At 37.8% G+C, this 17238-nt stretch overlaps 1 long non-coding RNA gene across 1 annotated transcript; it reads right to left on the bottom strand.

Moving 5' to 3' along the window:
• Positions 1-11740: 11740 nt before the first annotated feature.
• On the bottom strand, positions 11741-16635 carry LOC308076520. Its single transcript, XR_013932291.1, has 5 exons — positions 16597-16635; positions 14837-14904; positions 13894-13981; positions 13193-13241; positions 11741-12245 (listed from the first exon to the last, which is right to left on the bottom strand). It is a non-coding gene; the product is annotated as an uncharacterized lncRNA (long non-coding RNA).
• Between the last annotated feature and the right edge of the window lie 603 nt (positions 16636-17238).

A 17238-nucleotide genomic window follows, 5' to 3' on the forward strand; every position in this document is an offset into this window, starting at 1 on the left:
CAAAGAAATCTAAAATGACAGAGATGCGTTCCCGGGTTCTATGGGTTAAGGGGCCATGTCCACAGAGAACGCCTTTTGAGCTGAGGAGCGCTGTAGACATCATGTCCATAGTGTAGACATCATGTCCATAGTGTAGACATCATGTCCATAGTGTAGACATCGTGTCCATAGTGGACATAGTGGACAAGATGTCCATAGCGTTCATTCTACATTATTAGCACAAATATCTTATCTGAAACGATGTGAACTTGGGACTTCTCATGGTTGTGGTAATGATTCAACATCAGGCTGTAAATTACCGGGTCGTCAGACACAATCAGGAGGATCGGAAGAGAGCAGCGCTTCTTTCCAGCTTGAAGCGCCCAGGAGGCTGCACCCCATAAAAATGGCAGCGCGATGCTCTGCGCTTTACCATAGAAACGCATGGAGGACTGGAGCTGCCAACTCTAAATGCATTCTATGTTGACATGTGCTCCTTAAAGATCCTAGAATGTCCCCACAATGTCCTAAAATGTCCCCAAAGTGTCCCAATGTCCCCTTGTCCTAAAATGTCCCCAAAGTGTCCCAATGTCCCCTTGTCCTAAAATGTCCCCAAAGTGTCCCAATGTCCCCTTGTCGTAAAATGTCCCCAAAGTGCCCTTAATGTCTCCAAAGTGTCCTTATAATAAGTGCGTTGAGGCAACTAGTTGAGAAGGACTGTGGAAAAAAAATATTCCCTGGGTCCAAAATATATTATTTTAAAATGTATATTTTGTGTTTAAGAGATTGTAGTGTCATAATGATACACAATGTTATGCCAGCAGTCAAAATGTCATTGATTGGATGGACTTGTAATATTTATATTATTGTAAAAAAAAAAAAGAAGCATATGATTGGCCATGTCTTAATATAAATTGAATTATTTTTGGGTTATCAGTAGGGCTGTACAATGTGGACAAAATCAATCAATATTTTTGACCAAATACCTTGATAGAGATATTTTGACGGTGATGGTAATTTTTTCAAATAATTATTCAAATTTATTATTTATTATAAACAGATCTTTTCGCTATTTTTGAAGACTTCTGGCAAGGTTAAGGTTTAATACATTTTAAAAAAAAATGAAATTTCATATCACAACATTACGATATCCCAAATCCCAGACGATTTCTACGATATATTTCCAAGTTCTAGTTATGCCGTCTACTTTTCTCAGACCAGATTGTTGTTGCAGTTTGTCCAACAAACCAAAACAAACGGACTTCATATGTGTACAAAAAAAGAATCAGTCCTTGACATGAAACATTTTGAGAACCACGTCTAGACATTTCATAACCCTTTAAGACCCGAAACGCATCTGTGTCATTCTTTGATTTATTTGGCTATTCAAAAATAGCAGATCTACAAGCTCATAGCACGGCACCAAGTGCTGCGCTACGAGCTTGTAGATATGCTATTTTTTTTTTTTTGTGAAAATTCGTGCAAATCTTTGAATAAATATATATATTTTTAAGCGTTTTATTTTTACTCTAATCACTTCTGGGGGGTCCCTGGAACAACATATTCTGGCGGCCAAATACATATCATTTTGGGTGGTCCTTAACATGAAAGAAGTTTGAGAACCACTGATATAGCAACGTAAATAAAATAAAATAAAAACTGTTAGGATTCAGAAGACATTTGTAGAATCCCCCCAGAAGCAAAGATTTGAGTGACAAATGTTCGCTTTAAAAATATACATATATTCAAAGATTTGCACAAATTTTCATGATTTTTCAAAAATAGCTGATCTACAAGCTCGTGGCGCGGCACTCGGTGCCGCGCCACGAGCTTGTAGATCTGCTATTTTTTTAATAGGCAAATAAATCTTAAAGTGACACAGATGTGTTCCCGGTCTTAATGGGTCAAAGTTGCTACATTACCACTAGTTTAGCCTCGATCTCCAGGCTTTTATTGCTTAGTTTACCACTAGTTGGACTGTTGTGTCTGCTCACCTGAATGTATTCACCATGCTGTTCAACCATGCTGTTAATTAGGGCTGTGTGTGTGTGTGTGTGTGTGTGTGTGTGTGTGTGTGTGTGTGTGTTCAAGTTGTGTTTAATTTGTGTAGTTGTTTTGTGAAAAAGAATTCAATCAAACCCATGGCCTTAAAAAAAATATATGTTATTGTCCATTTTGTACCGTTTTTATTCTATTCTGTTCTATCCCGCACAGTGAAATCCTCAGCGTTCAATTTAACTCTGAGTTAAACTCATGCTGAGAATTATTTTGCCGTGTCATCCTGTTATGTTTTCTGAAAGCGACAGACAATTCATGGAAATGTGTTTTTCTATTATAAATATGTTGAATCAAATTAACTAAAATATATTCAACTCAACAAGCTGTGATTGGTTGCTTCTCTTTCTTTAATTCCCTGGTCGTTTTACATTTCATTATTCCATTTTCAGTTATCATATTCTATCATATTAAAATATTGAGTTAAAAGATTTTTCAAATATCCTATTTTATATATCTGAGTTGCGATACCAACCCTTGACAGCCCATACATCCAAACGGAAAAGTCTGATCTGATTGTATCGATTGTCCTCTTTGTATCTGACAAGTGTTTGTTTCCACCATAGACATGATGTTATGAGCTACTTTCTGTCAATACCCCTACTCTACACACCCTCTAGCTCTCTCTCTCTTAGTAACTGAGATCAAATCGGCCAGATTTGGTCTCAGTTACTAAGGTGGTGACTCGATTTGAACCAGTACACTCCTACAAGTTATTCTACGGATATCAACCAATTTATCCGCTGTCTCAACTTACCGGGACACTTCACGTGAGTGGGAATCGAACCCAGGACCGCTTGGTTATTGGACAGATACTCAATCAGTGAGCTATCTGTTGGCTGCCAAATACAGCTTTCTTTGTGGTTTTAAGTTGATGTTCTGGAAGCCAGCCTGCAAAGTAAAGCATCACAGTAAAGATTCCAGTTGGATTCGAACTTATGGCCTCTGGATCATGTATACAGCGTCTTATCCATTCACCTACAGCTGTGTCTATAGATTCTGTGGTTCTAAAACATTTTGTGAAATGTGAAAAGATGTAGTGTCCCCCATGAAAAAGATTTATATTTACAAAAAAAAAGAAAAAAAAGACTAAATAACTAAAAGTATATATATTTATTCCAAATGTGTTGATATTTTCACACAATGTCAGGGTTAAGAATCAAACTCACAACCTTCTGTTTCTCAGGCAGGCTCTTAATCCAGCAGGCCACTGTGCCATGTCAAAGATTGAAGGCCAAATAGATAAAGACAGAAAAGCCAGAGGCTTGTTTCCATTGTGGTTCATAAACATTCAAACATATAGACAAGCAACAACAAACCAGAGACAAAATAATATGTTGTTAAAAGCTTTTTCTTTTTTGTATTGTTGTGTGTTGTTCGTCAAAGAGGAATGAAGACCAGACCACAGACAGGTAGTCAATAGCTCAGTGTGTAAAACACTGCCTACATGATCCAGAGACTGTGGGTTCAAACCCTGCTCACTTCTTACCCTGAACCTCTCCTTTACTGAAGAGGTTCAGGGTAAGGAGTGAGTGAGGTTTGAACACACACACCCAGAAACCCTTAAAAGCAACACAGAAAGCAGTGACTCTCAGGGCTACTGATGGCGTAGTGGACTAAGTCATGGGCACAAGGACAAGCATGGCTAGGACTAGTTGACCGGCCCCTTGTAGGGTTACTGACGAAGGTCCCTATGTCGGTTAGTAGGTTACTCACCCAAGTGGGCGTGGGGGGTGGGCGCGGGGGCTTCTCTCCCCCCGTGGTTTCCAGACAATAAAGCGGAGGGGTTATAGAAAAAATATAAATGGGCAGCTGAACTATTACAGAAAGAGGAAGGAAGGGGTGGAGCTAGAGAGAGGAAGTGGCGGAGCTAGAGGGGCGGTGCTAGATAGAGGAAGGGGTGGAGCTAGAGGGGCGGAGCTAGAGAGAGGAAGGGGTGGAGCTAGAGGGGCAGAGCTAGAGAGAGGAAGGGGTGGAGCTAGAGGGGGGAGCCAGAGAGGAAGGGGCGGAGCTAGAGATAGGAAGGGGTGGAGCTACAGGGGCGGATCTAGAGAGAGGAAGGGGTGGAGCTAACAGGGCGGAGCTAGAGAGAGGAAGGGGTGGAGCTACAGGGGCGGAGCTAGAGACGAGGTGGGGCTAGAGAGAGGAAGGGGTGGGGCTAGAGAGAGGAAGGGGCGGAGCTAGAGAGAGGAAGGGGCGGAGCTAGAAACAGGAAGGGGCGGAGCTAGTGACAGGGAGAGAGAGAATACAGAGATAATATAGAGACACTAACACTATAATATGGACACTAACACTATAATACAGCTAAAGATAATATAGACACTATAATATGGAGACACTAACACTATAATATAGACACGATAATATAGATAATATAGACACGATAATATAGACACTATAATATAGATAATATAGACACTATAATATAGACACTAATATAGAGACGGGGGGAGCCAGAGAGGAAGGGGCGGAGCTAGAGATAGGAAGGGGTGGAGCTAACAGGGCGGAGCTAGAGAGAGGAAGGGGTGGAGCTACAGGGGCGGAGCTAGAGACGAGGTGGGGCTAGAGAGAGGAAGGGGCGGAGCTAGAAACAGGAAGGGGCGGAGCTAGTGACAGGGAGAGAGAGAATACAGAGATAATATAGAGACACTAACACTATAATATGGACACTAACACTATAATACAGCTAAAGATAATATAGACACTATAATATGGAGACACTAACACTATAATATAGACACGATAATATAGATAATATAGACACGATAATATAGACACTATAATATAGATAATATAGACACGATAATATAGATAATATAGACACTAATATAGAGACGATAATATAGATAATATAGACACTATAATATAGATAATATAGACACTATAATATAGAGACACGATAATATAGAGACTATAATATAGATAATATAGACACTATAATAGAGATAATATAGACACTATAATATAGACACTATAATAGACACTAATATAGAGATAATATAGACACTATAATATAGAGACACGATAATATAGACACTATCACTATAATATAGAGACACTAACACTATAATATAGAGACGATAATATAGATAATATAGACACTATAATATAGAGACACGATAATATAGAGACTATAATATAGACACTATAATAGACACTAATATAGAGATAATATAGACACTATAATATAGAGACACGATAATATAGACACTATCACTATAATATAGAGACACTAACACTATAATATAGAGACGATAATATAGATAATATAGACACTATAATATAGATAATATAGACACTATAATATAGAGACACTATAATACAGAGAGACACTATAATACAGAGAGAGACACTATAATACAGAGAGACACTATAATACGACACTATATTCAGAAAACTTGGGTTTTCAGAACCGGCCTCAGGTCTAAATGGGTTAAACAGAATTATCAGGCCATCTATTTGTCCTGAAAGTCAGGGCACACATAAACCTGGTAATACGAACAGGGTTGTCATAAAGTACAGTTAATAAAAAGAAATTAAACAAAAATAAAACGATTCACAGGAGGCAGGCAGTGAGTGAACGATATATTAGGACCCCAGTTCAACATGAACGAAACAGCTTTCCAATGATCCAACTCCCATGAAACCCACTGGCCTCCAACTCCAAACCACGTGTCCTTTGAACTCTTTGGCCTTTCTTTTCTTGGTACCCCTCCATTCCTCTCAGGTGCATAACGCAGCCGCTGGGAAAAAAAGAAAAACAAACTTGTTATAAAGATAAATAAGAAAGTTGCAGTGGGCACGTTCCATTCCAAAGTGACATAAATGTCCAATGTCCTTTTTAGTGTACTAGATTTTCAGGTGGCCTTAGGAGCACTTCACCCATTTTCAACCCCATAGTCATATACAGATCCACTCTAATTCTCGTAAATAATGCCACCATTTATAATTTTCCACGATTTTACGTTGGCCTCTTCCTGCTCCGAGTAGTTTAACACCTTCTCGTCCAATTAAATTAATCTACTTCATGTCTTTGTTGTTAATCCTGTTGGCTCCATTTTATGGTTGAACTGTTAGAGCTTCTGTGTTTTAAATCTCTCAAGAGGATCATTGTCAAAAGAAGAGGTCCATTAAAATACTACTTTTCTTCTAGTCATAGTCAACAACAAGCATCTTTGACAGGTTCACCAATAACATACTGTGTTTCATTAGCAGAATACAGTGGATAAACATCATGGTGTATTGGGTGTTTCTATACTATAAATATCATGGTGTATTGGATGTTTATGGATTTTATGTTAAGTGAATGGCAGACATAATAATAATATATTGTATTTGTAACGCAGCCATTACTTTTCAATGGTGTGACATCACGTTCTCTTTACATCTGATGCCATGAATGTGACTGAATGTTGTTCTATTGTTTGACAATTGTCTGATTCTTCTAATTCATGTACTAGTGTTAGTGAGACATGAGCTACATTCACAATCAGCATTCAAACGTCCACAGTCTGCATCCAGAATACGGATGATTACAAATATAAGTTGACTGACCTTAGTGTTAGGATCTAGAGGTTAGGTGTAGGATGTGCTGCGTGACTCAGACCATGTGCTGCGTGACTCAGACCATATAAAGGCTTCAATTAATGCAGACAATCGATGTGCGGCGTTATGAATCATATGAGTGAGACTATGAAAGATCATGTGACACCGTGTGTCTGGAGACATAATATATCCACACAGACGATTACAAATATAAGTTGACTGACCTTAGTGTTAGGATCTAGAGGTTAGGTGTAGGATGTGCTGCGTGACTCAGACCATGTGCTGCGTGACTCAGACCATATAAAGGCTTCAATTAATGCAGACAATCGATGTGCGGCGTTATGAATCATATGAGTGAGACTATGAAAGATCATGTGACACCGTGTGTCTGGAGACATAATATATCCACACAGACAGTGTAGGATGGTGAACTACAACTAAAATAGTCAGGGTTTAGTTTAATTACACTTTAATTACAGATGTGACTACATATTTTATTGTATTGCAGGGAGGAAAACATAACTTCCATTGTTTTTACGGCACGCTGTTTCCATGGCAACTGTTCTTGGGACTTAATTGCAATGCTCGTCTCGTACATTGTTTTTGTAGCATCAATGGTTCCTAAAATAGAAATTCCCTGCCATCGACTCAGACGTTAAAGAAAAAGAACAAAAAAAAAGAACAAACGATCAACAAAAGACAATAATGGAACACGGGCACGCTCAGGTCCAAGTCTGTTTAGTTTCCATGGCAGCGCTTCCCCTGCAGGGGGGGGGGCAGGCTGGGGGAGAGAGGGGAGGAGAAGGGTCTGGGGGAGGGTGGTGGCGAGGCCTGTACTGATACCTGTACTGGTACCATAGCTGGGCGGGAAGGGGAACTCCTGGTGCATGGACTTGATCATCTGCTGCATCATAAGTCCCACTAGGACATTTCTTTGCTATAATATTAGATTTGTTATTAAATGTAGTTTGAATTAGACACCAGCTTGATCACAGTGAAAAGTAAGTTCTTACACTTCAGAGTGTAAGAAGGCCCCGCCCTCTGTGTTATGGATGCAGATCGGGGCTGCATGGCAGCAGGAGCCTGGATGAGCTTCAGCTGTCCATTCCCACTGACAGGTGTATTCAACTTCCCCAGTAATCAACTGGGGAAGTTTCATTATGATAACTATTTTTTTTAATTTTGCTCCTGTGGAAAGGTTATCATATATTTATTTACTTATATTGACCCTATAAACAATTTAATATAGGTATGTTTTTGCCCACGTAAACTATAGGATCATAGAATGTAGAGAGTATTGTCTCAGTAAACTATAGGATCATAGTATACAGAGACAGTGTAGTGTCTCAGTAAACTATAGGATCATAGAATACAAAGAGTATTGTCTCAGTAAACTATAGGATCATAGTATACAGAGACAGTGTAGTGTCTCAGTAAACTATAGGATCATAGTATACAGAGACAGTGTAGTGTCTCAGTAAACTATAGGATCATAGAAAACAGATTTTTGAATATTCCCCTATAATGGTATAATTATAATCAAGTTTGGGGTCCCCACATTGTTGAGAACCACTGCAGTAAAGTATACTTAATGGATCATTTCAGCATTTTTCAACCTTTCTCTGTATGTTTTTAATGTCACATTTAAGCCTAAAAGAATCACCATGCTGCTGCCTCACTAACCAAGGCTAGCAGATAACTTCTTCATAAACAGGACTACAACGATACAGTGTAGCACTAAAGTACCTTTAAAACATTAACACAACATTCTCACAACCCCTGGTTGGTTTTGATCAAGTATCTGGTCTCAAACAAGTAAACAAAGTACATGGTTAGCATCAGGCTATGGGCCAAATGGACAACACTAAACTGACTGAATTCTCTTTGCTTCAGGATCACAGTAGGACTCCAATAATTAATGGCTCATTAGCTCTGATGTGTTATGGAAATAATCTACAATAAATGACAATTATGTGTGTTTTGCATACCAGTAGTTGTTCTTCACAGCTTGTTCTCATCAACCAAAACGACCTGGAAGGGAAGTTTACAGCACAGGATGCAGTTTCTGAATAGATAGAGAAAGTGTATTGCGCCCTCCAGTGGGAACAACATGCTACGATAACATTTCCAGTAGCCCCATGACTCACATGGGTATAGATGACCATAACAATGATAAGATCAGAAATTCACAATATAGAGTTTTAACTTAAGGGGGGGTAGGTAGGTGACAACATTTAAGCCAATCAGGAGAGAGCACTGAAAATGCATTTTCTGTTTAAGACCTGGAGACTCCTTTTACTGAAAAAAACTATATAGCAATGAATACTATCAGAATAAGAGCTATTTAACACTTATATTAACAACTCATTCACTGCCACAATTATTGCTGGCCGCGTTTGCCCACTGCCAGAGATTTTTCATTTAAAAAAAAAAGTACTCAGGAGCCGAGATACAGAATTTTTAAGTTAACAAGGAAGTGGATGGCAAGGAAGTGGATGGGAGTGTAGATCTTTAAACAATCATATCTCCTTGGTCTTTGGGTCAAATTTGAAAAAAAAAATAAAAAACTAAAAAAATAAATAAAAAAAAATTCAAAAAAAATAAATTACGTTTTTTACGTCAGTGGCAGGATTGGTAAACGGGACAAATTACGTTTTTTACGTCAGTGGCAGTGAATGAGTTAACCAACGTAAATCACTTACCCTACCTTTAACCAATTATTATAACTTAACACCTTTCAAATAACCAATTATGCACAGAGCTGATAAGTATATATCTGGATACAGTGTCTTCATACACATTCATATTAAAGTAATCTTTAAAGATTACTAAGTTAAAGCTCTACATTGTGATCCATACTAAGGCTGATTCCTGTATAATACATGAAACTATTCAATGTGAGAGTTCAAATATAAATGCCAACACAATGAGTAGGGCACAGCAGGGAATTGAACCCTGTCCCAGTAAACCTGGAGCTCCATGCCTGCGCCTTTGTTTTGTGTTTTATTTTGTTTTTGGCAAACGACGGATCGCAACGCGAATGACGCAAAACCCCTAGCAGCAGCAAAATGAATAAAAACATGGTTCCTACCTTGAACACCAGTTCAAGAGGCACTGGGCCAGGTGCTCTCCAATGAGCCATTAGCAGATTGGTAGACTGCCCCACCCTGTTCACCTAGAAGGAACAGCATGAGCAGAGCAGACACTCCCTATAAGGTAGTGCATCACAGGTCTAACTCAGAGAGTGTACATATGGTAACCAAATGGACCCTTGCATTGGTACACTGTACTAAAAGGAACCAAATGGACCCGACCCCAACTGGTCCATTTGGTTCCAGTTGTACGGTCAGAGTTGATGCTAAAGTTTAAGAACCATTGGTTTCGATGACACTATGAGCCATTGAAACAGAGTGTAGTTTGAAAGCGTTTCCTTCACTCTGTTATGAAATATAATGCCTCATTTTGTCCATTTCAAAATCATTAATTCACAGACTAGTTCCCCAAACTGAATTCTTTTAAACAAAGCTGTTAAATGCTGGTGGTTAATAATAATGTTTAGTTACCTGTTTGCAAGTGTGGAGAGCTGCTGGAGTTCCATCTGAACTGAACCAAACCAACACCTGGACTCTGTCTCACACCTGAGCTCTATTTATACCTAATCACTGCTCGCCTACAGTCCACACACACACACACACACACGACTATACTTGTGAGGACATCAGCATGGGGGAAAATGACACTTTTAATATGTTTTGCCATTTTTAACTGTGAGCTTAAAGCCGAAAAATAGCAGATCCACAAGCTCACAACAAGCTTACAGATCAGCTATTTTTCGGCGCATGTGTTAGGGTTAGTGCGCTGGCAGGCAACTAAGTGTAAATCATGCTGTTTAACTCTAATTCCAACCCCTTCACCTCCACCTCTAAACGTCTGATCCTAATCCTAACCCCAGGCTGAATCTTTTTCTTGTAAACATATCTCTAAAAAACTTTTTACAACTCTGAACCATTTTTCTGGTGAGGACCAGGTAAAAGGTTCCTCACAACGTCTATTTATTTATTAATTATTTTGAGGTAATTTTGAGGTATTTTTTACTTTTACACTATAATATAGACACTATAATATAGATAATAGAGACACTATAATATATAGATAATATAGACACTATAATATAGATAATATAGACACTATAATATAGACACTATAATATAGATAATATAGACACTATAATATAGACGCTATAATATAGACGCTATAATATAGACACTATAATATAGACACTATAATATAGACACTATAATATAGATAATATAGATAATAGAGACACTATAATATATAGATAATATAGACACTATAATATAGACACTATAATATAGATAATATAGACACGATAATATAGACACGATAATATAGACACCAACACTATAATATAGACACGATAATATAGACACTATAATATAGATAATATAGACACTATAATATAGACACTATAATATAGATAATATAGACACTATAATATAGACGCTATAATATAGACGCTATAATATAGACACTATAATATAGACACTATAATATAGATAATATAGATAATAGAGACACTATAATATATAGATAATATAGACACTATAATATAGACACTATAATATAGATAATATAGACACGATAATATAGACACGATAATATAGACACCAACACTATAATATAGACACTATAATATAGACACGATAATATAGACACTATAATATAGATAATATAGACACTATAATATAGACACTATAATATAGATAATATAGACACTATAATATAGACGCTATAATATAGACGCTATAATATAGACACTATAATATAGACACTATAATATAGACACGATAATATAGACACTATAATATAGATAATATAGACACTATAATATAGACACGATAATATAGACACTATAATATAGACACCAACACTATAATATAGACACTATAATATAGACACTATAATATAGACACTATAATATAGACACTTATAAGGAAGGCAGCAGGCGCGCAAATTACCCACTCCGGGCACGGTGAGGTAGTGACGAATAATAGCAATCCAGGACTCTTTGGAGGCCCTGTAATTGGAATGACTGTATAAAAGGTCTAGAGTAGACTGATCGGACCTGGCAACCCTCACGTAGTGCCGACGTTTCTTGAGACATGGAGCCCCAACCAAAAAGAAGACGTAAATAATGTCGTAAAAAGAAAAACCAGTGAATATAGACACTATAATATAGACACTATAATATAGATAATATAGACACTATAATATAGACACTATAATATAGACACTATAATATAGACACTATAATATAGATAATATAGACACTATAATATAGACGCTATAATATAGAGACACTATAATATAGATATTATAGTGCATTTGTCCTGAAAGTCAGGGGACACATAAACCTGGCAAATACGAACAGGGTTGTCATAAAGTAATCATTCAGAACCATATATTCAACATGAACGAAACAGCTTTCCAATGATCCAACTCCCATGAAACCCACTGGCCTCCAACTCCAAACCATGTGTCCTTTGAACTCTTTGGCCTCCAACTCCAAACCATGTGTCCTTTGAACTCTTTGGCCTTTCTTTTCTTGGTACCCCTCCATTCCTCTCAGGTGCATAACGCAGCCGCTGGGAAAAAAAGAAAAACAAACTTGTTATAAAGATAAATAAGAAAGTTGCAGTGGGCACGTTCCATTCCAAAGTGACAGAAATGTCCAGTGTCCTTTTTAGTGTACTAGATTTTCAGGTGGCCTTAGGAGCACTTCACCCATTTTCAACCCCATAGTCATATACAGATCCACTCTAATGCACGTAAAAAATGTCATCATTTTCAATGTCCATTAGCTACAGAAATAAGACCATTACTGTGTCAAAACTAAACAAACAATGCCATTAAACAAATGAATTGTCAAATATTGACTAAGAAATAAATATCATACCGCAGATCATTGCAAGATGTTCTGAACTTGTAGATCGGCTATTTTCACATTATTTCTATTTATATTATTATAAGCTCATAGCGCGGCACTCGGTGCCTCCCTAGAGCTTGTAGATCTGATATTTTCAAGTAAAAGTACAAAAATCTAAATATACTTAAAGTACCCAAAGCAAAAGTACTAAAATGTTTGAAAATAGCAGATCTACTAGCTCTAGCGAGGCACCGAGTGCCGCACTATGAGCTTGTAGATCTGCTATTTTTGAAAAATCGTGAACATTAAGGCAAATCTTTCAATATATGTTTTAAAGTGAACAATTTTAACTCCGTTACAACTTCTGGGGGGTCCCTGGAACAAAATATTATGATCTGGGGGTCCACGGCCAAATACATATCATTTTTGAGAACCACTGATATTATAGCAACATAAGTTTTTGCAAAAAACTGTTAGGATTTAGAAGACATTTGTAGAATCCCCCAGAAGAAAAGATTTCAGTTACAAATGTTCGCTTTAAAAATATATATATTCAAAGGCCCACAATTTTCCATGATTTTACGTTGGCCTCTTCCAGCTCGGAGTTTAACACCTTCTAGTCCAAAAGTTTGTCGAGGATAATTTTGAGGCTGCCTTGTGAAATACCTTTAATGAAGCTGCTCCGCACAGAAAACAGTCTCTCTTCTGTACGACTCTGTGTGATGAAAATAGAAAACAGAACTCTGTAAGAATCATCATCAGGTTTTGATTAATCTACTTCATGTCTTTGTTGTTAATCCTGTTGGCTCCATTTTATGGTTGAACTGTTAGAGGTTCTGTGTTTTAAATCTCTCAAGAGGATCACTGTCAAAAGTCTTTGACAGGTTCACCAATAACATGCTGTGTTTCATTAGCAGAATACAGTGGGTAGTATACTATAAATATCATGGTGTATTGGGTGTTTCCATACTATAAACATCAGGGTGTATTGGGTGTTTCTATACTATACATTATGATTGGATTTCAGGGGTGATTACAAATATAAGTTGACTGACTGTAGTGTTATGATCTAGAGGTTAGGTGTAGGATGTGCTACGTGACTCAGACCACATAAAGGCTTCAATTAATGCAGACAATCGATATGCGGCATTATGAATCATATGAGTGAGACTATGAAAAATCATGTGACACTGTGTCTGGAGACATAATATATCCACACAGACAGTGTAGGATGGTGAACTACAGCTAAACCCTGATTATTAACTTACAGCTAAACCCTGATTATTAACTTAAGATGGGGGGGGGGGGGGGGGGAGGCTGGAGGAGAAGGGTCTGGGGGAAGGTGGTGGCGAGGCCTGTACTGGTACCATAGCTGGGCGGGAAGGGGAACTCCTGGTACATGGACTTGATCATCTGCTGCTGCGCCTGCTGACTCACTGCTGGAAACCTGTAAACCTGTGATGTGACAATAAAACATACAGATTCAGATTCTATTCCCCCGCTCAGGAGCAACTCGGCACGGTGCCTGTCTTTCTTGTTTGACATTTGGCTCATGAATTATTCATAAGTCCTTCCCTCACATAGTTTTGTCATAGGCTACTCCCATGGCCTGATCATTTGCATCTTTTGATTTCCAACCAAGTACTCTACTCTCCTGGAAGAAATACATATCATTGTGGGGGTCCTTGACATGAACAAGTTTGACTGATTATAGCAATGTATGTTTTTTCAAAAAGCAACCAGAAGCAAAGATTTGAGTACAAATGTTCGCTTTTATAAATTTGATAAATATCAAAAAGTTTGAGAACCACTGTGCTACACTAAATGGAACAGAGTTTCCGTGGAAGTGTGTTGCTTTTTATTAGGAACCCAGGTACATCTTACTTGACCTCCAGAGTGTAACCTCACCACCTAGCAGATCTACAAGCTCACAATGCCTTGCGCTTGTAGATCTGCTATTTTCACATGGTTACTGTAATGTTTTATAATAATAATCGAAATCTACAAAGTAACTAGTAACTAAAGTTTTCAAATAATTGTAGTAGAGTAAAAAGTACAATATTTGCCTCTGAGATATAGTGGAGTTACTGGAGTAAAAGTATTAGAAATTGGAAATACTCGAGTCAAGTGCAAATACCTCAAAAAAGTTCTTGAGTACATGTACTTAAAGACGTATGCCAAAATCCATTTGAAAAGATTGCTTTTCACTGTTCTCAGGTCAAATATTGATATGCGATTAAAATGTGATTAATTGCGATTCATTAATTACAAAGCCTCTAATTAATTAGATTAATTTTTTCCGCCTGTCACCTCGCCGCCTGCTCCTCTCTGTAGTCTTCATGCATACGGACCTCCTCATCCATCTGAGCCTGCAGGTCCTGTGGACAGAGAGGGGAGTGTGTCGGTTGACCATGTTCACATGTCATCATCATTCATGACAGTGTAGTGTCTCAGTAAACTATAGGATCATAGAATACAGAGACAGTGTAGTGTCTCAGTAAACTATAGGATCATACAATACAGAGAGACAGTGTAGTGTCTCAGTAAACTATAGGATCATACAATACAGAGACAGTGTAGTGTCTCAGTAAACTATAGGATCATACAATACAGAGACAGTGTAGTGTCTCAGTAAACTATAGGATCATACAATACAAAGACAGTATAGTGTCTCAGTAAACTATAGGATCATACAATACAGAGACAGCTAGTGTCTCAGTAAACTATAGGATCATAGAATACAGAGACAGCTAGTGTCTCAGTAAACTATAGGATCATACAATACAAAGACAGTGTAGTGTCTCAGTAAACTATAGGATCATACAATACAAAGACAGTGTAGTGTCTCAGTAAACTATAGGATCATACAATACAAAGACAGCTAGTGTCTCAGTAAACTATAGGATCATACAATACAAAGACAGTGTAGTGTCTCAGTAAACTATAGGATCATAGAATACAGAGACAGTGTAGTGTCTCAGTAAACTATAGGATCATACAATACAGAGACAGCTAGTGTCTCAGTAAACTATAGGATCATACAATACAAAGACAGTGTAGTGTCTCAGTAAACTATAGGATCATAGAATACAGAGACAGTGTAGTGTCTCAGTAAACTATAGGATCATACAATACAGAGACAGTGTAGTGTCTCAGTAAACTATAGGATCATACAATACAAAGACAGTATAGTGTCTCAGTAAACTATAGGATCATAGAATACAGAGACAGTGTAGTGTCTCAGTAAACTATAGGATCATACAATACAAAGACAGTGTAGTGTCTCAGTAAACTATAGGATCATACAATACAAAGACAGTGTAGTGTCTCAGTAAACTATAGGATCATAGAATGTAGAGAGACAGTGTATTGTCTCAGTAAACTGAGACAATACACTGTCACTACACTGCAGACACAGCTTTAGGCACACTTAAAATATCTTGTTCAAATGTTGTTCCTAGTTTATTTTAATCTTTAATGAATAAGTAAATGCCCATCTTGGTTTCTTTAGAAAAAATGTTTTGTAACTAGCAGATCTACAAGCTCCCAACATATTTTCAAATATTCACCTATAATGGTATATAATTATAATCAAGTTTGGGGTCCCCACATTGTTTTCCTAGTGGGGTCTTTGTATAAAAAGGTTGAGAACCACTGCAGTAAAGTATACTTAATGGATAATTTCAGCATTTTTCAACCTTCCTCTGTATGTTTTTAATGTCACATTTAAGCCTAAAAGAATCACCATGCTGCTGCCTCACTAACCAAGGCTAGCAGATAACTTCTTCATAAACAGGACTACAACGATACAGTGTAGCACTAAAGTACCTTTAAAACATTAACACAACATTCTCACAACCCCTGGTTGGTTTTGATCAAGTATCTGGTCTCAAACAAGTAAACAAAGTACATGGTTAGCATCAGGCTATGGGCCAAATGGACAACACTAAACTGACTGAATTCTCTTTGCTTCAGGATCACAGTAGGACTCCAATAATTAATGGCTCATTAGCTCTGATGTGTTATGGAAATAATCTACAATAAATGACAATTATGTGTGTTTTGCATACCAGTAGTTGTTCTTCACAGCATGTTCTCATCAACCAAAACGACCTGGAAGTGCATAGGATGCAGTTTGTGAATATATAGAGAAAGTGTATTGCGCCCTCCAGTGGGAACAACATGCTACGATAACATTTCCAGTAGCCCCATGACTCCTGGAGGCACTGGGCCCAGGTGCTCTCCAATGAGCCATTAGCAGATTGGTAGACTGCCCCACCCTGTTCACCTAGAAGGAACAGCATGAGCAGAGCAGACACTCCCTATAAAAGGTAGTGCATCACAGGTCTAACTCAGAGAGTGTACATATGGTAACCAAATGGACCCTTGCATTGGTACACTGTACTAAAAGGAACCAAATGGACCCGACCCCAACTGGTCCATTTGGTTCCAGTTGTACGGTCAGAGTTGATGTTAACGTTTAAGAACCATTGGTTTAGATGACACTATGAGCCATTGAAACAGAGTGTAGTTTGAAAGCGTTTCCTTCACTCCGTCATAAAATATAATGCCTCATTTTGTCCATTTCAAAATCATTAATTCACAGACTAGTTCCCCAAACTGAATTCTTTTAAACAAAGCTGTTAAATGCTGGTGGTTAATAATAATGTTCAGTTACCTGCTTGCAAGTGTGGAGAGCTGCTGGAGTTCCA

Source organism: Gymnoscopelus braueri, assembly GCF_963280865.1.
Source record: "Gymnoscopelus braueri genome assembly, chromosome: 20".
Lineage (NCBI taxonomy): Eukaryota > Metazoa > Chordata > Actinopteri > Myctophiformes > Myctophidae > Gymnoscopelus > Gymnoscopelus braueri.